The sequence below is a fragment of the Protopterus annectens genome, chromosome 14.part0 (genome assembly GCF_019279795.1).
Source record: "Protopterus annectens isolate FY-2018-M chromosome 14.part0, PAN1.0, whole genome shotgun sequence".
Lineage (NCBI taxonomy): Eukaryota > Metazoa > Chordata > Ceratodontiformes > Protopteridae > Protopterus > Protopterus annectens.
Window position 1 is genome coordinate 952,232,797 of NC_056748.1, and position 23,765 is coordinate 952,256,561.

The following is a 23,765-nucleotide window of genomic DNA, read 5'->3' on the forward strand; positions in this document are numbered from 1 at the left end:
ATTTTCCCAAACAGCACAGACCAGCAAGACAGGCATCCACTCAGACACCATGACATGGCACATGCCAAGAGATCCATATTTCACCTACACAGTGTGCCCCTCAACCTAAGCTCCTAAGGTTAACCACCTTGCACAATACAGTGATCATGGGTAACTCAGTACTGAGGCACACACATATCCCACTCATTAAGTTGAATATGGCACAGGTAATGGCCAAATATTTATCACATGCTAGCATCCAAAACATGACATAGCCAGTTATGACACTCCACAACAACTCTGCATCCATGTAGGTGTGAATGACCTGGGACACACCTCCCTGGACTGCATGACAACAGACATGGTCAAACTCTCTGATTATGTGGTCCAGGGAGGTGTAGCAGTAGCCCTGAGCAGTATACTGCCATCATGCAGAATGATGCTGTAGTACTATCAACAGATGATTGACTGCAACATTGGCTTACGTGTTTTGTGTCATTCTCAGCGGATCTGGTATTTCTCTGCTTGGAAAAACATGTTTGACAGACCTCAATGACTTGCACAGATGTCCTACATCTGTCAGCCCTGGGTTTCCAGGTACTGGCTAAGTGTCTTCCCACCCCTCCCACCTCTATAATCCCTAGTTAGGCAGTGTTCCAAATGTAATTACGCCATAACAGCTAGACATGTATGCAATCTGAGGGTCATGCTGCTCAAGAGTAGACATCTAACTGTCAGGATGCAGTCACTCAAAGCACTCCTCAGAGTGGAGGACATTCCACTGTAATTGAGAGGTGGTTCACAGCAGCAGACAGCAGCCCTGCAGTAACAGTCTATAACACATTCCACAGCTGTCAGCCCCCAAACATGGACCACACCTCCACAGCTGGTGTTGTCTCCATATTCATTATGGATAAGAACACCTCCAGACTAGTATCCCAGCATAATGCATTGGAGATAATTTGGGTACAACTGCCTTGGGGTAATAGTGCAATCCAGACCAAAGACTACTATTGGTCCACATCTATGTCCCTAGACTGTCAATGCACATTCCTCAACACCCTGCCATCTATGAAAGTCCAATGCAAAACTGACATAGTAGGGAGACTTCAACTACTCCTCCATCACATGGGGAAAGTAGCCAAGTGCCAGAACAGTGTCCCAACACTTCCTGGAATTCATTTCCAATGCCCTGGACCAGCTCATACTGACCCCCTGTAGAGGGTGCAACAACCTTGACCTATGTTGACTACTTACATATGGGAATGTTACTCATCCACAGTTGTCAATCCCTACCTGGTGAGATCCGCACAGGCTGTAATCAACATGGAACTCAACATGTCAGCCACATCCCACACATAGGTAAACATCTTGCAAAACCTCTCCAAAGCTGACTTTGCAGCTATAAAAACAGGGATGGATAACTTCACTGCACCCATAGCAATGGGAAATAGCTGCATGACTGTCAAATCATACACATATGCACTGTACAAACAGGTACATGAATGCATGGTACTAGCCATAGCCAACAGAACCCATACACTGTCCTCAGAACATTGGGAGACAATGTGATGGTCCCCTGCTATTACTAAAGTGTACAACAGAAGGAGGGCACTGTTGCAGAAAAAGGTGGTATCCCATGACTGTTGAACCCCCTTATTAGCCTCAAGCACAACTTGGGATCCCTCATAGAATCCCCTACAGGCATCTATGAAGACAGAAATCCAGCAGACACTGATGACAGTCACAAAAGCCTTTGATAGTTACATCACCAACCTCCACAGCATTAAACACAAGTGCTGTGAGTTACTGCACACTTCTAATTCCTATTCTGAGACAACAGGTATTGGCCACAGTCTTGGCAACACATTCAGTGTTGGCTTTACCCCTCCCTCCCCCCACAAGTGTACAATCACAATGGCAGATGAATGGCAGGCACCCAGCAGTACTGCAGGCCTGGTTAGATCTGCAGTTTCCACAGGCAAGAATACAGCTCCCATGGGACACCAACATATCCATGGCTGTGTTCTACATGACATATAAAGTGACCTTGGACCAAATCTGTGTGCCCTGGTCAGTCACAGCCTCACCTCAGGCTTTGTCCCAAACACATGGCATACCTCCTCAGATCATCACAGTGATTTACCAGAGGAATACAGGATGGATGATGCACACACAAGGTTTATGGGTCAAATGCTATGCATTCTTGCACTATCCAACCTGTTGAGGGGTGTGCTTAGAAGCAATTGACTGCTGATGCTGTGGAAATGGCCCAGCACCTTGGTGATATATTACAATGGTGGAATCTCTGTGCATTTATGTTCTGGCCTGATCTGATTTCCAGTCCACAGTTGGGTAATGTAAATCAGACAGAATCAGGGTGACAGGCAGACTCCAGATATATTTGTAGGGGATAGGATATGTGGGGTGTGTGTCCTGGGCAGGTATGTTTGGCTATAGTTACCAGTACTTTGCATTGGGCTTTCCTCAATGATTGACTGCAGTTGGAGGGTCTTGTGGTTGTCAGACTGTTTGACCAGCCTGAAGGTGTGCGTTTGTTACACATATCTGTATGGCCCACCTCATTTTGCTTGAATGGCCACATGTTGGGGTCAGGATGTTGCATAGGATGAATGATCAGGGAGGGGTGTGTTACTCCCCATAGCTGTAGCCCAGGGTTCTGTGGGTGCAGGAGTGTCACCATCTTCCAGGGTTAGGCATGCCTGCAGTGGGTGCATTCCCATGTTTAGACTCCTAGCCCTGCCTGTTGACTTACAAAGTATCACAGAATGTCCACATCCATGACTCATATATTTTGTTGGTTACCCAAACAACTGTGGTTTTCCAGCAAAAATGTTTTGCAAGTCACCCAGGGTTGAAGTCAGATATTACAGACAGTTGACATTGCAGTTTCAGACTTCATACCCATCAGACATCCCATGCTACTACAAACCATTCCATCAACTTTATAACATTATTAGAGAAGTATTTCACAGGTGTCCTTCTCTTTGGACCATCATCACCCCATTATTCATGGCTTTGTCCTGATTTCTGGCTCCCTGAGGCTGGCAGGTTGCTCCTAGCAGTTGTCAGCATGGCCTTTCTTTGCATTTTGTGGACTGTGTTATGTTGGTGTTGTGGACCCCATGACACACCCTAAAGGGCACTGTGGGTGAGACATAGGCATTTGCCAGAAGCCTGTAGGCCAGGTGTGACAGATGCAGGCCATCTGTAGCAGGGCAGTGCATTCTGATGATCATATGTTCCCAGGGTGCCGGCAGGCGACACCTCTGAGATGGCACCAGTAAGTTGACTGTGGGTGTCACTGACAATTGCTGTTACTATTGTATTGTTACTACTACATCAGTCTGTGTGACAGCGATGCTGCTTATGTCTAGGAACATGTTACTGCATTTCTATGGGACTATGGGGGGGGTTACATGACTGTACATGATACACTTCTGCACAGACTGTGCTGATATTTGCTTAACATTTTGGTCCCATGTAGCATGGTGGAATGCCCTATCTTTCAGACTACAGGCATAACAGTATCAACCACAGGTCAGATTGTTCTGGCATAGACATTTGCAGTGTCAGATTTCTTACCTTTCAAAGCCATACTGCCACTGCCAGATCTGCTGTGATATCACTGTGTAAAAGTCTGTGGAACGGATTTCATGGGTGTTGCCATGTGGAGGCCTTTGATAGGCATTTCTGTATGGTTGTCTACAGCTGATTTGCTGTGTGGGGTTGGTGGTGTGTATGGAACCCCCACTTTGGCATCCATGCATGTGACCTATGACCCCCCCCCAGTTATTTGGCTCACCACATATACTGTAGTGGTATTTGTTGACTAGGGTGGTACTGCATGGTGTGGGTAGGGCAGTACTGGGGATACACATCATGCTGACCCACAGAGCTGTCAGCTGTCTGCTGCTAACCCAGTTAGCCACCCAATTCCCTTACATGCTTGATCAATACCATAGATATGCTATCAGAAAAGTTCACCCCTTTATTTAATTTGTTACAGAGACTGGCTTACCTTGTGCCTGCAGCTGTTGTGAGGGTGGTGCTTGAGGGCTGACTATGTCAGATGCACACAATACACTGCCTACACATGGACAGGTATACGTGGTGTGATGTTTGGCATACATTTTACTGTATGTGTGAGTCAGAGAGAGAGAGAGAGAGAGATCAGTCCCTGGGGCCCTATAGTGTCAGTGTATGTGCCAAAGACAGGGCATGCTGGGCATGCCTCCATCTGCATACAGGGGCAGGCTCAGGATGTTCCTTCTCCGAGTCCCTCTGTGCCTGTGGAGGCCTTGGCAATGGTGGAGGCTGTGTGGCTCTTCCTCATTTTGTTCCTGCTGCAGCTGTTTCTGCAGAATCATATTGAGTAGCATGGCGCATACTATGACCATGTGTGCACATGTGGCTGGAGAGTACTACAAGGCTCCACCAGATATGTCAAGGCAGCAGAACCGTGACTTGAGCATCCTAAACACACACACTCTATAATTATCCTGGTTTGTGCTCATTATGGCTTTCTTCTGTGTGTGTGTGTGTGTGTGTGTGTGTGTGTATTTCTGATGGGTGTCATCATCCACAGTTCCAGTGCATAGCCAGCATCCCCCACTAAATGGCCATACAGGATGTCCCTCCGGTAAACCACTAATACAGCTGTGAGGAATGCCAGATGTGGGAGTCATGACAGCTTCCAGGGCAGCTAGCACACACATTCATGATAATCACATACTACCTGGCAGTTGGAGTGGAACCCCTTGCATTTTATGTAAACCCTATCCCAGTCATCAGGTGGTGCTTTGATGTGGATATGCATGCAGCCTATGGCACCCAATAACTCCGGGTAGTCTGCTACATGGTGGAAGAGATGCATATTGCTAGTCAGCTCCTCATGGGTGCTGGGGATTTTAATGTGCTCCTTGGCATGTGTTTGCATGACATCCAGGAACTGGTGGAGTATCCTGGACGCAGATGCCTGTGAGACCCCCATGATATCCCCATTTGCTCTCTGGAAAGTACCTGTAGCTAGTATTCTTAGAGCTACACATACCTTGGTATCCACTGTTTGTTCTGGATGTGAGGTGAGGCCGGCACAGCTCCACAATTTGCTGCAGTATGCCCCTGCCCACCCTGTAGCACACTACTATCTACAGACCATGTAGCCTTTGGTGGGCTACCCTGGGCCTGAACACTCTTCTCCTCCTCATAAGTCTCAGGCAGTTGTCAACATTGTCCTCTTCACCACCCTCATCCTCTTGTACATACTGATGTATGAGAGTGACAGCAGCCCCTAAAATTTTGTTAGTATTGCCGCTGCCCTATGCTTAAACAGCTGAGATCGGCCAAAAAAAAATAAAAGTTTTATTTTATAAAAAGTAAATTATTTTTCATGCCAGTGGACATATAATTGGCCACTGGCATGCCTACTAACTATAATACATGCTTTCTTTCGAGCTGTCATGCCTCCTTTTTTTAATTTGCAAAAATGTATTCAGTTACTAGCTGAACACATTTCTGCTTTGTACACTGTTCAGTCAAGGACAGCTGCCTGCTTCCTGGATCACTAATTCACCTCATTTGCATGGTTTTCACCAACAAATGAGGTAATTAGTATATAGCAGTGGTGTCCGTGCTGGAATAGTGTAGGACCGCTCGTACACATCCTGGGAGCTCAATCCTGGATTGCTCAGTGGCCATATTGTGTGCAGCAGCTCCTGCACTATTCTGACACTCCGTGTAGGGCTTCCTGAATCAGGCCAATGATGTAACATTTATAAGGGGTCAGATGACTGAATGAGTACAATCTTATAAATATCTTGGGACAATCATAGATTCAAAGTTGAATTTTGAGGAAAATTATGAAGCTGTGTTTAGAAAGGAACATCAAATATCATCTTGTCTAAGAAAATTGTCCCATTTACAACATAGATAAAAATATGATGATTCTATTCTATTGTGCTTTCATTGAATCCATTTTATCATTTTCTGTGGTAGCATGGTATAGACATTTATCTATGAAAAGTATATATTAGACGGTTGAAAAAGATAACTGGTTCAGTTTTAAAGGATGTTTTGCATCCATTATATGTTGAATTTCAGCTTCTTTCATCTGGAAGAAAGTATCTGTTTCCAATGTGTAAAACAACATGGTATAAGAATAGTTTTACTCCAGCAGCTATTGCTCAGATTAATAATAATAAATGTGTTTAATTTTAAAAGATAATCTGCATTTGTTACATGCTGAATTTTTTATAGTATACTGGCTGGGCAATATGCCACTGATCTTAAGGGATTTTATGGTAACTTATTGCTGACTCTGTCATGGATAAACTCCTTTCTGTGTGATAGATGAGTAAACAGACCAGGGAATGCAGGCTCAGAGTGAAGCTTTTAGTTTACCTTTTTTTCCTGCTTCCAATAAATAGAAGACAATTTCACAAAAAACAGTGCCAGGTTTAGATTCACAGTTGTGCTGTCAGCATGCCTGTCATTCATAACTATTTTCGCCTTCCTCAACTATAGCCCTAACAGTACTCTTTAGCAAAGTATAGGTAACACTTTATGAAATTTAATGACCTGTCATGTACTTTATTTTATGAGAACGTCAGAACTGCAGAAATAGACCTATTAATAAATTATGTTCTAAACCACTTTTAGTTCAACCTCCAAAGCTACTGAGCAGATAGCTCAGGTTACAGCAAAACAGTTACTGCCTTTCTTGTTCAGAGGCATTTATAACATATGTATAATTGTACTTCCACATGCCAGTTTTCTAACAAAAGATAGTAAAAATAGAAAATTTACACAGGCTTACATAAATGCACACTTTAACTTGAGTTATTTAGTTAGCTGGTTGATGAGTGTGAAAAATCTGATTCCAGGTTTTTATTCTTATACTGAGAGTAATGCTATTTGGTGAGGCAGTTCTGAATACACACTTTCGGAATGTCAAGCCACACATTCATTACACATGCTTATAAACATACATGCCAGCATGCGCACACGTGTTTGTCTGTGTGCAAACATAGCTCTGATGGTTATATATGCATTATGAATCCGAAAAAGTGTTTTGGAAGACTAGAGAAGGTTGCACTTATTTGCCAGAAGAAGCCAGTATGCAGAGTTATGAAGTATGTAAATGCTCATTTGACCCATCTTAATACTTTCAAAAAGTTACAGCTATTGCAGTCATGTTGCAAATGGTCCTTCCTGCATGTTACTCGAGACACATCTGGTGCACATTAAAGGAAACATGTATTTTACATTTTGATATAGCTGGAAATCTATGCATCTGTGAAAGTCTGCTTAATACCCAAGAGTGCTGCTTAGCATGTTATTTTTAATATACTGGATGAAATGTAACCATTCAGATAGTTATGGCTAATTACTTTCTGCAAAAGCAAAAAGAGGAAGTAAAAAACCTTTGAAAGTTCTTGGAGTGATATAAATCAAGTAATGGTGAAAGTTAATAAAACAGTTCCTGACACAATATAAAGAAGTAAAGAATTATTGGTCATACCATTTAATATAGGAAATACATTTTAAAATATTTTGATTATTCCAAATGCAAATAAATAACACATTTATTCAAATGAAAGAGAAGAAAATAAAAGCAGTAATTCTATTCTTAGTGGTCTGTAAACTGAACAGTAGCAGAAATCTTTCCATAGTTAATTTATATGGCAGTGAATAACTGTTCCCTTGAAATGGGCAAGCAGGAAACTGGACATTCTTATGTGAAAAATGTTAATTCTATGTACATAACTTTATACAGAAATTTGAGGAAAACAGAAGAAAATAAATTACATTTCAGCCTGCCACAGACATGTCCTCACCTTAAAGCAGTATATTCAGCCAGTGGCTATAATACATATTGTTGACTGAAGCTCTTGATGAATTCTAGATATTGTGGGTCATTATGAAGTTGTATGGTTGTACTTTGAAGGACACCAGTGTCAGTGAATACAGCAAGGCAGTCATATTAAATGATAAACTTAGCTGACTGACAAACTGAAATGATGTAGTCAGACTTAGATGATATACAACCAAATGCCATTTTACAGCAACGAATGGATCAAAATAATTGTTCAAAACAAACCTTTGTAGAATCTATCATTGTCTTCAGCCTGAAGTAAGAAAAATGTATTTTTCAGGGGGCAAGTTCCCCTACAGTCTTCACATCAGGGTCAGTGACTCTTACTCCTAGTTCCAGATACATAAAACTTTGAGGTTGTATTGTCTTAAAGAAGGTGGAATATGCATTATTTCTTCTATCATGTCAATGTGTCAGTTGGTGTTCTAACATAGAAGTAACAATGATGCAGCACCTTTGCCCCTCCCCCAGACAAAGAAATAAGGGGAGCTTGAGTTCCAGAAAAATAACTTTAGTTGCCTTAGTCTAATAACTAAGAAATGTTTGGTGATGCTACATTTTAGTCATTTATTTTTGTAATTTGCCTGTATTATTTGACAACATGTGGACTTTACAGTGGGTTATACTTCTTATCAAGTAATATACGAGTCAAAAGTATTATAGATTTATGCTCTTCAGGAGATGCTGTGACCCAAACAGCTTTAAGTTTTAACAGTATAATGACTCATCAGAAAACAGATATCTTTTTAAGAGGAACGTGTGCTGCAAAAGAAATCTGTGTCATTACTGCAAATGTGCACTTCAAAGCATATTTTACTGTTAGATAGTCTTCTAGAAGAGAAATTTGAAATTCTCTGCTGCGCTTCTGTTTAGGGTTGCCATCCCACAATAATACACCTATCATTCCTCACTTGTTAATTCGGCCTTAACACACAATGAGTAAAATGGCAGTACTCTAAGTGAATTATTTCAAAAATAAATGTTTGGAACAGACAAACTTCTCGCGGGACATGGTTTGTGAAGGGGGTAGAGGAGTATGTAAGAGAGGATTGGGGTTGGAAGGGTGGGATATGCAAGGCAAGCTGGATAGAGGTAGGTAGGGCAGGGCAGGGTTAATTTCTGGGAGGGATGTAAGGAGGAAATAAAGTAAGCAATGGGGTGGGACTTGGGATATTTTGAGTAGTAGGAGTTGATTAGAGGGCACATTTTGCTGTGATCTTGTTACAGGCAGGATTACGTCTGAGACGACCTGAGGTGGTTTGGTGGTTTGGTAGGCCTTGAGTAACTAGTAGTAAAGGATGAGCTTTGTAAAATTCCTTTCCATTTTTTTCTCTCTCATCATTGTTGTTGAAGGGGTTCGATGTATGGCAATAGCTAGGGTTTCAGTGAAGAGTATGCAGAGCGTGTACAAGGCCGAGTGTGGTAACAGGAGAAAGGAGACAAACCTATCATTTCCTATTTGCAATAAGACAAGGGTTTGGCATAATCGTTAAGGTTTTTACCATAATTATACAAGGTACAGGGTTTGATTTTTGGGCGGTTGGTTCTTCAGGGTTAATTTCTTGTTGCTTAGTAGAACAGAGGTCTGCAGCATGCCCTCCTCCTCTCCAGAATATTGTCTACCGCAATGTGTATGGGAAAAAAAACAACAGATACTTGCTTTTGGATTGGTCTTCCACTGACTTTCGTGGTGTTGCTGCTGGTTGCTTTCCTTGCTGTTCATTGTGCTGAGAAGGGTTGCAGTGGTACCTTAGTGGGTCTTGATATTGGGGTTTGGTGCAGCCAGCTCAGTGAGGGTAATTTCATGGGCTGTGAGGCATCCACATGTATGGGCTGCTTCTGCGCATGCACTGTAGGTGGGTTAGCCATTGGGGGAGGGTGGTATGTGCTACAATAATGATATGTAGTTGTTTTCATAAAGGCAACATAAAAGAAATGGCAAAGAGAACCTAAAATAGTACCTGTGTGGCTCATACTCCTGGGGGTAAGAACATACAGTATGAATCCAGAGACAACCCTCGGCCAGTGACCATGAGGTAGGAGGAATAAACCAGTCAATGGCATCTCCAGTCATTTCAGAGGAGGAAGGTGTTGAGGACAGAATTTGCAAGTATTACCGGTCACTAGTCATTAGGGGCTCACTCTAACCATAGTATTAGCAATCTCAGTGCTGTGCTGTGATGATCACATTCTGTCTGTTTGAGGAAGCCCAGTTTATCACACTGCTTTAATTACTGCCGGTTAGGGATGTTCTTCCAATAAAATCTTGGGTTAAGGAAAGAAGACACGGTCACTAAAAATTCTTTCTAAAAAGACTTAAGAAAAGTTTGCTGTTAACATAGGAAAATTGCTTTTCTAGGTCAAAACAGATTGCTATGGTTGTATGTGGCAAACAAAACTGTTAGAAGGAACAAAAAATTGCAATGATTTCAGTGAATTTTACTGTGGATTATTAAAGAAGCTGAAGGTGAAGAAGAGAGTACAGGCAGGATGGAGTGGGTGGAGAAGAGTGTCAGGAGTGATTTGTGACAGACGAGTACCAGTAAGATTGAAAGGGAAGGTCTACAAGAGGGTAGTGAGACCAGCTATGTTATATGGGTTGGAGACAGTGGCATTGACAAAAAAGCAGGAGTCAGAGCTTGACGTGGCAGAGTTGAAGATGTTAAGATTTGCACTAGGTGTGACGAGGATGGACAGGATTAGGAATAAGTATATTAGAGGGTCAGCCCAGGTTGGAAGGTTTGGAGACAAAGCCAGAGAGGCAAGATTACGTTGGTCTGGACATGTGCTGAGGAGGGCTGCAGAGTATATTGGGAAAAAGATGGTAAGGATGAAGCTGCCAGGTAACAGGAAAAGAGGAAGGCCTAAGATAAGGTTTATGGATGTGGTGAGAGAGGACATGCAGGTGGTTGGTGTGACAGAGCAAGATGCAGAGGGCAGGAAGAAATGAAAACAGATGATCTGCTGTGACAATCCCTGACAGGAGCAGCTGAAAGAAGAAGAAGAGGATTAAAGAAGCTGAAATCATTGCACTTTTTGGTTCTTTCTGACAGAAAATTGCTTTTCTGCTTGATTGCCTATAACTGCTTCTGAAAGTACATTCAGAGTGCGTGTTTGTGTGTGTGTGTGTGTGTGTGTGTGTGTGTGTGTGTGTGTGTGTGTGCGTGTGTGTGTGTGCGTGTGTGTGTGTGTGTGTGTGTGTGTGTGTGTGTGTGTGTGTGCGTGTGTGTGTGTGTGTGTGTGTGTGTGTGTGTGTGTGTTTTTATCCTCTATTGCTGACATTGTTCTTATCTCATTGTAGGTGTCACAGGATCGGTGAATGACATGGCTAATGTCCAGGCATTGCGGCAGGGGTGGGTGGACACTGTGGCTCAGCTGGAGTACCTTTTGCGAGAGATGCCAAGCAATGAGACTCTGGTGGCAGTAGCACAGGGCTAAGCCACTTGTAAGAGATGACAGCCATTGAAGGGCAAGCAGGCAGCCAGAGGCAAAAGAACACATCATTCGCAGTCCACCAAGATGGTATCAACAGAGATGTTGACAGTGGACTCAGCACCTGCAGCTCCTACAGGTAATGCTCTTGCAGTTAATTCTTGGATGGTGGAGGGGTCAGTAAGTTAATGGGGTAGGGGGTGACGAGGAAAACATAGATTGGCTGACAGTCAATGGAGGGTCCTGTGAGTAGCTTTGGGGGCCTGCAGGGTTTAGCAGGAGAGGGTCGTGGGTTTAGGGAGCAGAGTTCTGGCTTGGACAGCCTCAACATGGTGGGTAGATTGTTGTTGCTAGGGGAGGAAGCTGATCCTTGCTTGGAGGAGGTGGGATCAGATGTTGTGATATGGCCAGGTGATTAGCTGGCTATGTAGGCACTGGGGCAGGAGAGTGCAGCAGTCTTCCTGACTCCTCACATGTCCTCTTCAGTAAAGGAGAAGATTTGGAAAGAGGACTATGTTGACATTTTTGATTTAATTCACACAGATGGTGTCCAATGTTTGTTGGAAGCTGAGATAGTGAATGGTAAAGACCTCTTGGCATCCTTAGTGGCCCTGTGTCGAAAACAGGCAGGAAAAATGTGGCCAAGAACATGGGAGAATTGAGTGTTGGGATTTGTTTACTACATGGCAGTATGGTTGGAGAAGGATAGTGCATTGGCCCTTCCACTCTTGGTTTATATTTTAGCAATACAGGAGGTGCAACAGCTTCCTGCCTGTAATGCTTGGCTGTGGTATGATTAGAGGTTTCTAAAGAGGAAGGTGGTTATTCAGGCCATGCATTTGGAGGTTTGCACCCAGACATATGGCTGGCTACTATGATGGACAGCTTCAGTGTGGGCTGCAAAGGTTAGAGGAAGGAGGAGTTGGAGTGTTGGGTCTTCAATGCGGGAAGATGTTCATGGGTGGCATGTAGATTCTTGCACGCTGGCTCCAATTATGCAGGCATCCACCCAGCAGTGCTGTGTGGTGTGGTAGGCATGAGGCTAATTCATCAGGGCAAGCATCATCCTTTTCTGGACAGGGCAGGTTAGTAGCATCATCACAGGGGTTACAAGGGGTGCATGGTAGGGGTAATTTTCATGGCCAGAGAGGGGGGAATTTCAAGGGGCAAGAGGGTGAGTTGGGGACACATTCACCTATTAAGGTGCTGGTTTTGTTGGACATGCTTCAGCAGTACCCACAGGAAGTAGTGGCTCAGGAACTGATTGATTGTTTTTCGAGGGGATTTTCTATTAAGTCTAAGTTGGTGGGTGATGGAACAGTTGGAAAAAAGTTGAAGTCAATGTGGGGAAGGGGTGATATTTTTGAGGTTTGATGGAGAAGGAGCACCAGGTGGGCCAGTTATTGGGCTTGTTTGATAGCTCCTCACTGCCAGTTTTAAGGTTTTACCATTGGGGTTGGTACCTAGAAAGAAGCCGGGGGAATTTCAACTGATTCACCTTTGTCTCAACCTGAATTCGGTCAATGGCTTTATTTTGGTGCAGGAGACTAAGATGAGTTATACATCATTGGATTATGCTGTATGAGTCATTAGAGGGTTTAAAGATCCATGGTTGATTAAGGTGGACATTGAGTCTGCTTTTTGGCTTCTGCCAGTTCGGAAGGAGGCTTGGCCATTGCTGGGTATGGTGGTGGGAAGTAGGTTTTACTTTGACAAGGCCATGCCAGTGGGTTGTTCTGTGGCTTGCTCCACCTTTGAAAAGTTTATCATGGCTCTACATTGGATCTGGAAGCAGCATGTGGATAGTCAGAGGGTGGTGCATTACTTGGATGACTTTTTATTGGTAGTTGAAGGGCATGAGGGAGCTGCAGTAGCTATGTGTGAGTTTTTGGGAATGCGTGAGGAACTGGGGTTTCCATTGGCCACCCAGAAGCTGGATCATCTGGCAGAGGCATTAGATTTTCTAAGATTGCTGGTGGGTGCTGAAAGTGGACTGTTTTGTTTGCCTGGGGAGAAGGTTAGCAGATTCAAAGAGAGGATAGTTTGAATGAAGACTAAGGACAAGGTGTGGGTGAAGGATGTTGCCTGTTGGACTATTCACTCTGGTGTACTTTTTGTAGGTCTGTGACTTTTTGTTGAAATGGAGAAAAAGTAAGCATCATTGGGAAAATTGACTTGTGAAGATTTAACTTTGTAATTGGTGTTTTAGAGCAGTTTAATGGAGTCACCTTTTCATAGGTTCATAGGTTCATAGGTTCATACTAGGCTATCTGCCCGAGGGCATTTACAAGCCTAGCCCATCGTTTTGTGGCTTAGGCCACCCCTTTAGTATGGGGAACTATACCCATTATTTTTCTGTGCCTCTGTCGAGCAGTGACACTGAGGTAATCCCTGGGGTATATCTGCGATCTCCCATCCATTGGTCAAGATTTCTCTTGAACAAGGCCAGCGAGGTGCTCTGCCTCACATGTACCGGGATTTTGTTCCACAGCATAGGGAGTCTTTGGGTGATGAATCTATCCCTCCAGCACGTCCTATTAATAGCCGTGTCAAGGTTTAAGTCTCCCGCCCTTGTGGCTCTGATGGATCTAGATTTTTTGAGGTGAAGCATATTCATCAAATCTGGGTTTGACATGGCCTTGTATGTTAGGCAAAGGTCACCTCTGAGCAAGCGGTAAGCAACTGAATAGAGCTGGAGTTCTTTCAGTCGGGCAGCATAGGACAGATTTTTGAGACCCTTTATCCTTTTGGTGAGGAACTTTTGTGGCCTCTCCAGCTGCTGCAAGTGTCGGGTCAGATACATTCCGAATGGGGCATTGTACTCAATCATTGGTCTGATGAGTGATGAGTAAAGGGAGACTATGACCTCCCTTGATCTAGATGAGAATCCCTTCATGATAAGGTGGGCAATGTAGAAGGTCTTCCTAACTACTTTAGCTACATGGGTGTCGAATGACAGACTACTATCAACCTGGGTCCCCAGGTCCCTGATAACTTCTTCTGTGCTCAGTGGATTGCCACCTATTTGGTAGCTAGGGGTAACCTTGTTTTTCCCGAAGGGTATGACTATGCATTTTTGGCATTTAACTTTAGGCCGTGGCTCTGGCACCAGTTATCCGTTTCTGTGAGACCCTTCTGAAGGATATCTGTGTCAGATGTGTTTTCTACTATGGCCCAGTTTGCAGTCATCTGCAAACTTTGTCAGCCATAACCCTCCTGTGTTTGCTTGTACTGGAAAAGTAGATGCCAAACAAGAGTGGGCCCAGGACTGAGCCCTGTGGGACACCACTTGTGACAGGCTTTGAGTCTGACATGGCGCCAGCAGCTCTGACCCTGTGGGTTCTGTCACTCAGCCAGTTTGCAACCCATCTTGTGATGTATGGGTTGACATTTAAGCTGATGAGTTTTTCAATGATACCCGAATGGGGTATTGTATCGAAGGCCTTAGCCAGATCGAGGTAGGCTGTATGGACTGCCTTTCCCTCATCAATGGCTTTGGTGACTGTTTGAAAAAGTCAACCAAGTTTAAAAGGCATGATCTGCCTTTGACAAAGCCAAACTGGGTTGGATCCAAAGTCTGCAAATTCCCTATGTCTTTATTTATGAGGTCCATTATGATCCTCTCCATGGCTTTGCAGATAAGGCTTGTCAAGCTAATGGGCGGTAATTTCCAGGGTCGGTGGAGGCACCGCCTTTGTGAAGTGGTACCACAGTTGCAGTGCGCCACTCCTTGAGTACGTATCCAGAGGTAAGACTTTGATTAAACAGCTGTCCTAGCTGTGGGTTTAATTCCTCATTGAGTTCATGGAGCACACAGCCGGGGACACCATCAGGTCCCATGGATGCTGTGTTTTTGCTTTGGAGAGAGCAGTTCTCACTTGGGGGGTGGAGTTGTTTGGGGGGCTGCAATCGTTTGGTATAGATATCTCTCCTTTTGGGGGGGGGGAGAAGTTTGCACTGAACCTGTCAGCCAGTATTTTGGCAATGTCTGTAGGATCAGTAATCTTCACATCATTTTGAACTAGCTCTGAGCATATCTGGGAGTTTCCTCCCAGGTTTCTAACATAGCTAAAGAAGGCCTTATGATTGTCTTTTGAGTCTTTAGCTATTTTTCTCTCGAAATTTGCTTTGGATGATTTTATGAGAGCTCTTAGTTTTTACTTATAGTGATCAAGGGTGTCTTACCTTTTAAGGATTTTGCTCTATCTTGTAGTAGCTTCCTCCTTTTGTTGTAGAGTTTGTTTATGGCTGGGGTCCACCAGACTGGATGCTTGCCTTTGGTACAAAGAGTCTTTGTTTTGCTTGGGATTGCCTTATCCATGCAGTCCTGCAGGTGCTGGTAGAAGGCATTTGTAAGTGATTCAGCGGCTTGAGTACTGTTTTCCCGGCTCGGGGCCTTAAAGGAGACCACACTAGTCTTTAGAAGTGTGAAGTCGGCTTTTGAGAAGTTCTTTACTGTGGTCTTTTTATTTCAGGTGGGGTGGGATGAGGACCTCCAGCGAGATTAGTTTGTGGTCTGATCTCACCAGTGAGGGTACACCTCCGGTGTTGAACATTGTGCTCCCATGTTCGTGATGATGAGATCAAGTATGTTATCTCCTCTTGTGGGGATGGTGACTAGTTGTTCCATGGCATTTGAGTTTATGAATTCCAGGAACTTTTGGGCTAGGGTGTTTGGGCTTGAGTAGTGTTCCCAGTCTATATTAGGGTAATTGAAGTCACCTAGTATGATGGTGTTTGGTGATACATTTATCCCCTCTAGTGTTTTCAGGAAGGCCATGTGAGGTTCCTGAGTTTGTGAGGGTGGCCTGTAACATGCTACAATTTGCAGAGCAGTCTTGCCTATGGTTAATTGCACCTGGATGGTCTCCGATGCATCGTGCGTTGCCACCAGTCTTGAGGTGTGGGTGTCCTTGATGAATATGGATAACCCCCGAGCTTTCTTGGTATTGTCCAGATTTTGCGGCCGGAACGCATTAAATGAGGTAAAACCTGACAGCGTGGAGGTGCCCGCAGGAGCCGTGAAACAGGTTACTGTCTCAGCACAGACAACGATGTTCGCCATACTGGGAAGGGCCACGAGTGCGTGCATTTTGAGATTTAGACTTCTGGCATTGAGCAGCATTACCCTTAGTTTTTTCCTTTTTGTGTTCTAGGGTGGTAGGTTTAGAATTTGAGCCTTGCCTAAAAAGGCACTATGGGGTGGCAAGAGCCTTTGCCAATATCCGGAATCCCAGGGTGACAGGTGCAAGCCGTCCCTTGCGAAGCAGCGTGGCTTGTCCAGCATGTCATCCCAGGCAGACAGACACTGGATCCCCTTTGAATGACACCAGTGTTTAAGCCAATTGTTAAAGCTGATCATCTTATCTCTGTATTGTGGCATCATTCTTGGTGAAGGTAGGATACTGCTCAAGGTCAGGGTCATACCTGTCTGGGCTACATAATCAGAGAGCTCCTCAATGTCTCTTTTCATGTAGTCCAAGGAGGTGCGTCTCAGGTCGTTTACACCAGCGTGGACAATGACTGAATCATATTTGTACCTGCTGTTGAGAGACCTGAGTGCTTGCGTTATGTGGCGGATTCTAGCGCCCGACAGGCAGCTTACTGTGACCTTCTCCTTACTCAGTCTGGTGAGCGGGACGTCAGTGTGTCTGACTATGGAGTCACCAATGACTAGTGTGTCTGGCATTGTGTTTGGCCTTAAGGGCTGTGACTGTTTGACACTCTGACTGTGAGGTCTATGTGTTGCAGGTGTTGTGTTCTGAGGTGGTGGTTGTTTGGGTGTCTGCTTTGGTGGCCTCTGCTGTTTTGGTAGATTTTTGATCAGAGCCTCCGAGTATGTCTTTGTGTGTTTATGTGTATGATTTGAGGTTGTAATGGTAATATGTGAGACTGGGTCTATAGTGTGTGTGGTAACCTTCTCCTCCTGACTGGTCTTGCCAGTCCTATGTTGAGAGAGCTCAGCCTCCAGTTTGGCCGTGTAGTTGCATCTCTCGCATGTATTTGTGTTTTGTGGGAGGAGGAGAGGGTTGTCTGTGTACATGAGGCAATTGTAACATTGCCTCAATATTCCCAGGTTCACCAGCTGAGCAGGAGAGGACACTAGCAACTGATCCTCGACATGCTAGAAGGAATAGACAAAAAACTTTAAAAAGATTCCGGGGACGTGGGTGACCGAGAAATGGGGGTTGCCTTTTGGGGTACTATCTATGACAAGAGTGCCGTATCAAGGTAATAAGTACTGTAGGAGCAAGTGCTACGTTTAACAGATAGAGAATAGTCTACTTGGAGTCAAGTAGAGATGATCTTTTTAATTATAGGATACGCTGATTAGATCAGTAGTATAGTTCGAGGAAGGTAGTTTTAAGGGAAAATTTGAAGAGTGGACTTTAGGTAGCCCGAATAGTTTAAGCCTGCTTAACCGGCGCTGCCCTAGTGTGCAACAGTAGCAACTCCGCGCTAAATCGGGCTAAATCGGGCTAAATCGCGCTAAAGCGTGCTTTATAGCAGGGGGCTGGAAAAGACAGGAAATGACCCAAATTGGCCAACAAACCACAAGTCACTGCCCTAAACCACTCCTCCGAGGACAAATGAAGGAGTTATGGAAATGACCCCTAGTGGCCAATAAAACTACAGTTTCAAGTCAGTAGCCACCTCTCCGGGGGGCAGGGAAGCTGCTCAGTGTTAGTCACTCCCACTGATAAACACAGAGACCCTCCCTCAGCCCAAGCAAAAATGGCCTCACAGAAACTTTCAAACAGTTCAGGAACAGCAAGCCTGTAACTGAACTTTTTTAACTCTCAGAAAAGTGGGAAAAAAGCAAGATTTTTTTTTGTTTTTGTTTTTACAGAGATAGCAGAGGTTCACAAGTAATATCAAGTTATAACAGTGCAGTAAATGACCCCACACAAGAGTGCTAGGTCAAGGACAGAAAATATGCAAGTTTTAAGAAAAAAACGATTTAAAATTAAGTGCAAACAGGAAATTCAGCAAACAGCTTTTGGTTGTGCTCTAAATACAGCTACTAATACAGAAATCAAGTTTAACAAGCCAGAAAATGCTCAAGCTAGGCAGCTATGCAGAAAAACTTAGCAAATAAACAGAGAAAAATACTTAAAATCTCAAAAGTGGCTCCTTCTTCTCTCAGCGTTTTTCCTCTTGGAGGGTGCTTCACCAACAGCCAACAAGCCTGAAAAGACGCTCAAACCACGAGGCAACTAGGTTTTAAGAGAGGAAGATGAAGGAGTTATGGAAATGACCCCTAGTGGCCAATAAAACTACAGTTTCAAGTCAGTAACCACCTCTCCGGGGCAGGGAAGCTGCTCAGTGTTAGTCACTCCCACTGATAAACACAGAGACCCTCCTTCAGCCCAAGCAAAAATGGCCTCACAGAAACTTTCAAACAGTTCAGGAACAGCAAGCCTGTAACTGAACTTTTTAACTCTCAGAAAAGTGGGAAAAAGCAAGATTTTTTTTTTGTTTTTGTTTTTTTACAGAGATAGCAGAGGTTCACAAGTAATATCAAGTTATAACAGTGCAGTAAATGACCCCACACAAGAGTGCTAGGTCAAGGACAGAAAATATGCAAGTTTTAAGAAAAAACGATTTAAAATTAAGTGCAAACAGGAAATTCAGCAAACAGCTTTTGGTTGTGCTCTAAATACAGCTACTAATACAGAAATCAAGTTTAACAAGCCAGAAAATGCTCAAGCTAGGCAGCTATGCAGAAAAACTTAGCAAATAAACAGAGAAAAATACTTAAAATCTCAAAAGTGGCTCCCTTCTTCTCTCGGCGGTTTGCCTCTTGGAGGGTGCTTCACCAACAGCCAACAAGCCTGAAAAGACGCTCAAACCACGAGGCAACTAGGTTTTAAGAGAGGAAGATGAAGGAGTTATGGAAATGACCCCTAGTGGCCAATAAAACTACAGTTTCAAGTCAGTAACCACCTCTCCTGGGGGCAGGGAAGCTGCTCAGTGTTAGTCACTCCCACTGATAAACACAGAGACCCTCCTTCAGCCCAAGCAAAAATGGCCTCACAGAAACTTTCAAACAGTTCAGGAACAGCAAGCCTGTAACTGAACTTTAACTCTCAGAAAAGTGGGAAAAAAGCAAGATTTTTTTTTGTTTTTGTTTTTTACAGAGATAGCAGAGGTTCACAAGTAATATCAAGTTATAACAGTGCAGTAAATGACCCCACACAAGAGTGCTAGGTCAAGGACAGAAAATATGCAAGTTTTAAGAAAAAAACGATTTAAAATTAAGTGCAAACAGGAAATTCAGCAAACAGCTTTTGGTTGTGCTCTAAATACAGCTACTAATACAGAAATCAAGTTTAACAAGCCAGAAAATGCTCAAGCTAGGCAGCTATGCAGAAAAACTTAGCAAATAAACAGAGAAAAATACTTAAAATCTCAAAAGTGGCTCCTTCTTCTCTCAGCGTTTTTCCTCTTGGAGGGTGCTTCACCAACAGCCAACAAGCCTGAAAAGACGCTCAAACCACGAGGCAACTAGGTTTTAAGAGAGGAAGATGAAGGAGTTATGGAAATGACCCCTAGTGGCCAATAAAACTACAGTTTCAAGTCAGTAACCACCTCTCCGGGGCAGGGAAGCTGCTCAGTGTTAGTCACTCCCACTGATAAACACAGAGACCCTCCTTCAGCCCAAGCAAAATGGCCTCACAGAAACTTTCAAACAGTTCAGGAACAGCAAGCCTGTAACTGAACTTTTTAACTCTCAGAAAAGTGGGAAAAAGCAAGATTTTTTTTTTGTTTTGTTTTGTTTTTACAGAGATAGCAGAGGTTCACAAGTAATATCAAGTTATAACAGTGCAGTAAATGACCCCACACAAGAGTGCTAGGTCAAGGACAGAAAATATGCAAGTTTTAAGAAAAAAAACGATTTAAAATTAAGTGCAAACAGGAAATTCAGCAAACAGCTTTTGGTTGTGCTCTAAATACAGCTACTAATACAGAAATCAAGTTTAACAAGCCAGAAAATGCTCAAGCTAGGCAGCTATGCAGAAAAACTTAGCAAATAAACAGAGAAAAAATACTTAAAATCTCAAAAGTGGCTCCCTTCTTCTCTCAGCGTTTTTTCCTCTTGGAGGGTGCTTCACCAACAGCCAACAAGCCTGAAAAGACCAAGGCTTTTGGCAGTTGGATTGAGTAGGGCAATGGAACTTACAGTTGTTTACTGATGCAGCAGGGTACACTGGTATGGGGGCGTTTTTTGGGGGTAAATGGTGTGTGCTTCCATGGCCAAAGGAGTGGCATGATGAGTGGAAACAGGATGTTGCTTTCTTCTTCCTTTAGAATGGGTAGAGCTTTGGATTTGGCAAGAGAGGGTAGCTCGATTGAGGTCATTAAGAGGGTGAGCAATGGTCTTCCAATGCCTTTTTGGCTTATATTAGATAGGAAATGGTGTTTATGTTTCTAATTTAATTAATTTTTTTTAGGCAACAGGATTGTCATCATAGGTCACTCATGTTTACTGGGCAACGAGGAGTAATTGTTCTGAGTTGGGTTTGCATTAGTTCATTTGGAGAGTCTCATGGCACAGCGTTAGAGGACTCAGGTGGAGCCAGTTGTTGCAAGTATTTACAGCGATATAGGCTAAAGTAGGACTTCCTCGGATCTTGTTGGTGCACTTGGCGGGTAATGATTTGGGGCTAATGGCAAAGCGCAGTTGGTTTACCAGATAAGGGAGGATTTGCTTACATTAAAGAAGTCGTATCTGTGTGTGTGCTTAGTGTGATTGGAAATTATATCCTATTTGTCTTGGAGGAATGTTAGGAAGTTTTTGGCAGTAGAATGGTCACTTAAGTTTGTGAATTTTAGGTTGGCGAGGCAGCTGGGGGCTATGGGTGTGTGGATCATAGAGTATAAGAAGTTTTCTGACAGAAATCCTGTGTAGTTCAGGGATGATGGAGTACACCTCAGTGATTTTGGTTTAGATTTGTTTAATTTGAATTTGGAATTGTCTTTGCAGAAGTTGGTTAAAGGTTGGTGTTAGTGAGGGGGAACAGCCTGACGGGTGGAGAAGAGGGACAGGTTTGTCCCTCTTCTGTTCCCCCTCTGGTGTGTGTTTTGGAACAAGAAAGTTTGGAGTGGTGGAAGTGAGTGGTTGAATGTTGCCTTAACCTGGTGGTTTTGATGGAAGTGAGGATTTGGGATGAAGGTGAGCGGTTGAACTCTGCCTGTTATGTAAGAATAAGTGAGCAGGTGGAGCACACTGTTTATTCGGGGAGGGTGAGAAGTGTTACGCTGCCCTGATGGATGGCAAAGTGATGTTTTGATGATATGCAAAGTACATGAAGTCATGAATAATAAAGTTATAATACAGTTGTTTTATATGCTGATTCAGTACAGGTCATCAAAGGTCTTTAGGAGTTTTGACTGTTTATTAAAGTGGAACGTGGAAAATGATGTTTGGAACAGACAAATTTGTCACAGGACATGTCTGAGAGGGGGATAGAAAAGTAGGTAATGGAGGACTGGGGTTGGAAGAAAGGGATAATCAAGGCAAGCTGAATTGAGGTAAGTAGGGCAGAGAAGGGTTAATGTCTGGAGGGATGGAGGGAAGAAGTGAAGTAAGCAATGGCATGGGACTTGGGGTATTTTGAGTAGTAGGAGTTGGTTACAGAGCACATTTTGCCATGATCTTGTTACAGGCAGGATTATGTCCGAGACGACCTGAGTTGGTTTGGTGGTCTGGTAGGCCTTGGGTGACTAGTAGTAAAGGAAGAGGCGTGGATGGATGGCTAAGTGATGTTTGATAATATGCAAAGTAAATTGTCATGAATAATAAAGTTATGATACAATAGTTTTATATGTTGATTTAATAAAGGTCGTCAAAGGCCTTTGGGAATTGTGTCTGTTTATTATAGTGGAATGTGACAATTATACTTTAAACAGCTCCAACAGAACTCCAATCTAGTTTTGAGTGTTAAAATACTACATTTTTAACATCTTGCATGTCTAAATCTTCTTAAATATGTAAAGAGTTGATCAGAATAAAAGTATATGAGTTCCTGGAATAGATATAGATTTTGGAATGGCCGTCAAGGTGATATATCCTCTCTAGTATGTTTCTGCAGATAATAATATCCTAAATCTCTGAAAGCCAGTAAAGAGCAAAGTCAAATGTAGATTGCCAAGTGTATGACACCTAGACAAGCAATATCAGTGCTCAAATGACCAATGATACTCCTGAGTATCACTCATCTAAGTTTAAACACCATAATGCAAAAAAGTAGCACACACACACACACACACACACACACACACACACACACACACACACACTAGATATTAATCTAGATTATCATGCATTTGTTTATTTCTCTCACTTGTACTTCAGTACACAAGGAGTGAAGTACTCCTAACGTACCAATTACTTCTTCTGCTTGCTCTTTTGTTTTGTAAAGTCCTGTGTCTCACTTGTTTTTTAATGTCCTTCTACTGCCAGTTAGGAGAGTCTCCTATCCTTCTTAATAAATCTACGCTTTTTTCCTTCCTTTTACAAATAGAACATGTTTCAGCATCTGTCCCATTTTTTTAACTTTTTATTTGATTTGAAATTCTGAATTCTCTACTACTCTCCCAGATACTGGTGTATAACTACTGCATTTCCATGAAAGTAAGACTGGGTCTTATATTCTTTCCCCTGCCAAAATACACAGTAGGGCTTATTATCAGGGGATGCCTTATTTACTCGCACCGTACAACAATCTACCTTTATTCATTTATTCATATACAAAAATCAACATTTATTAATGAACAGAAATCAACATTTATTCATGTACAAAAATAGACATTTATTCATCATCATCATCATCATCATCATCATCATCATCATCATCTTCTTTCATCTGTTAGACATTTATTCATCATCATCATCATCATCATCATCATCTTCTTTCAGCTGTTCCCATTAGGGGTCGCCACAGCGGATCATCTGTTTCCATTTCTTCCTGTCCTCTGCATCTTGCTCTGTCAAACCAACCACCTGCATGTCCTCTCTCACCACATCCATAAACCTTATCTTAGGCATTCATCTTTTCCTGTTACCTGATAGCTCCATCCTTATCATCTTTTTCCCAATATACTCTGCATCCCTCCTCAGCACATGTCCAAACCAACGTAATCTTGCCTCTCTGGCTTTGTCTCCAAACCTTCCAACCTGGGCTGACCCTCTAATATACTTATTCCTAATCATGTCCACCCTCGTCACACCCAGTGAAAATCTTATCATCTTTAACTCTGTCACATCCAGCTCAGACTCCTGCCTTTTTGTCAATGCCACTGTCTCCAACCCATATAACATAGCTGGTCTCACTACCCTCTTGTAGACCTTCCCTTTCACTCTTACTGGTACTCGTCTGTCACAAATCACTCCTGACACTCTTCTCCACCCACTCTATCCTGCCTGTACTCTCTTTTTTACCTCTCTTCCACA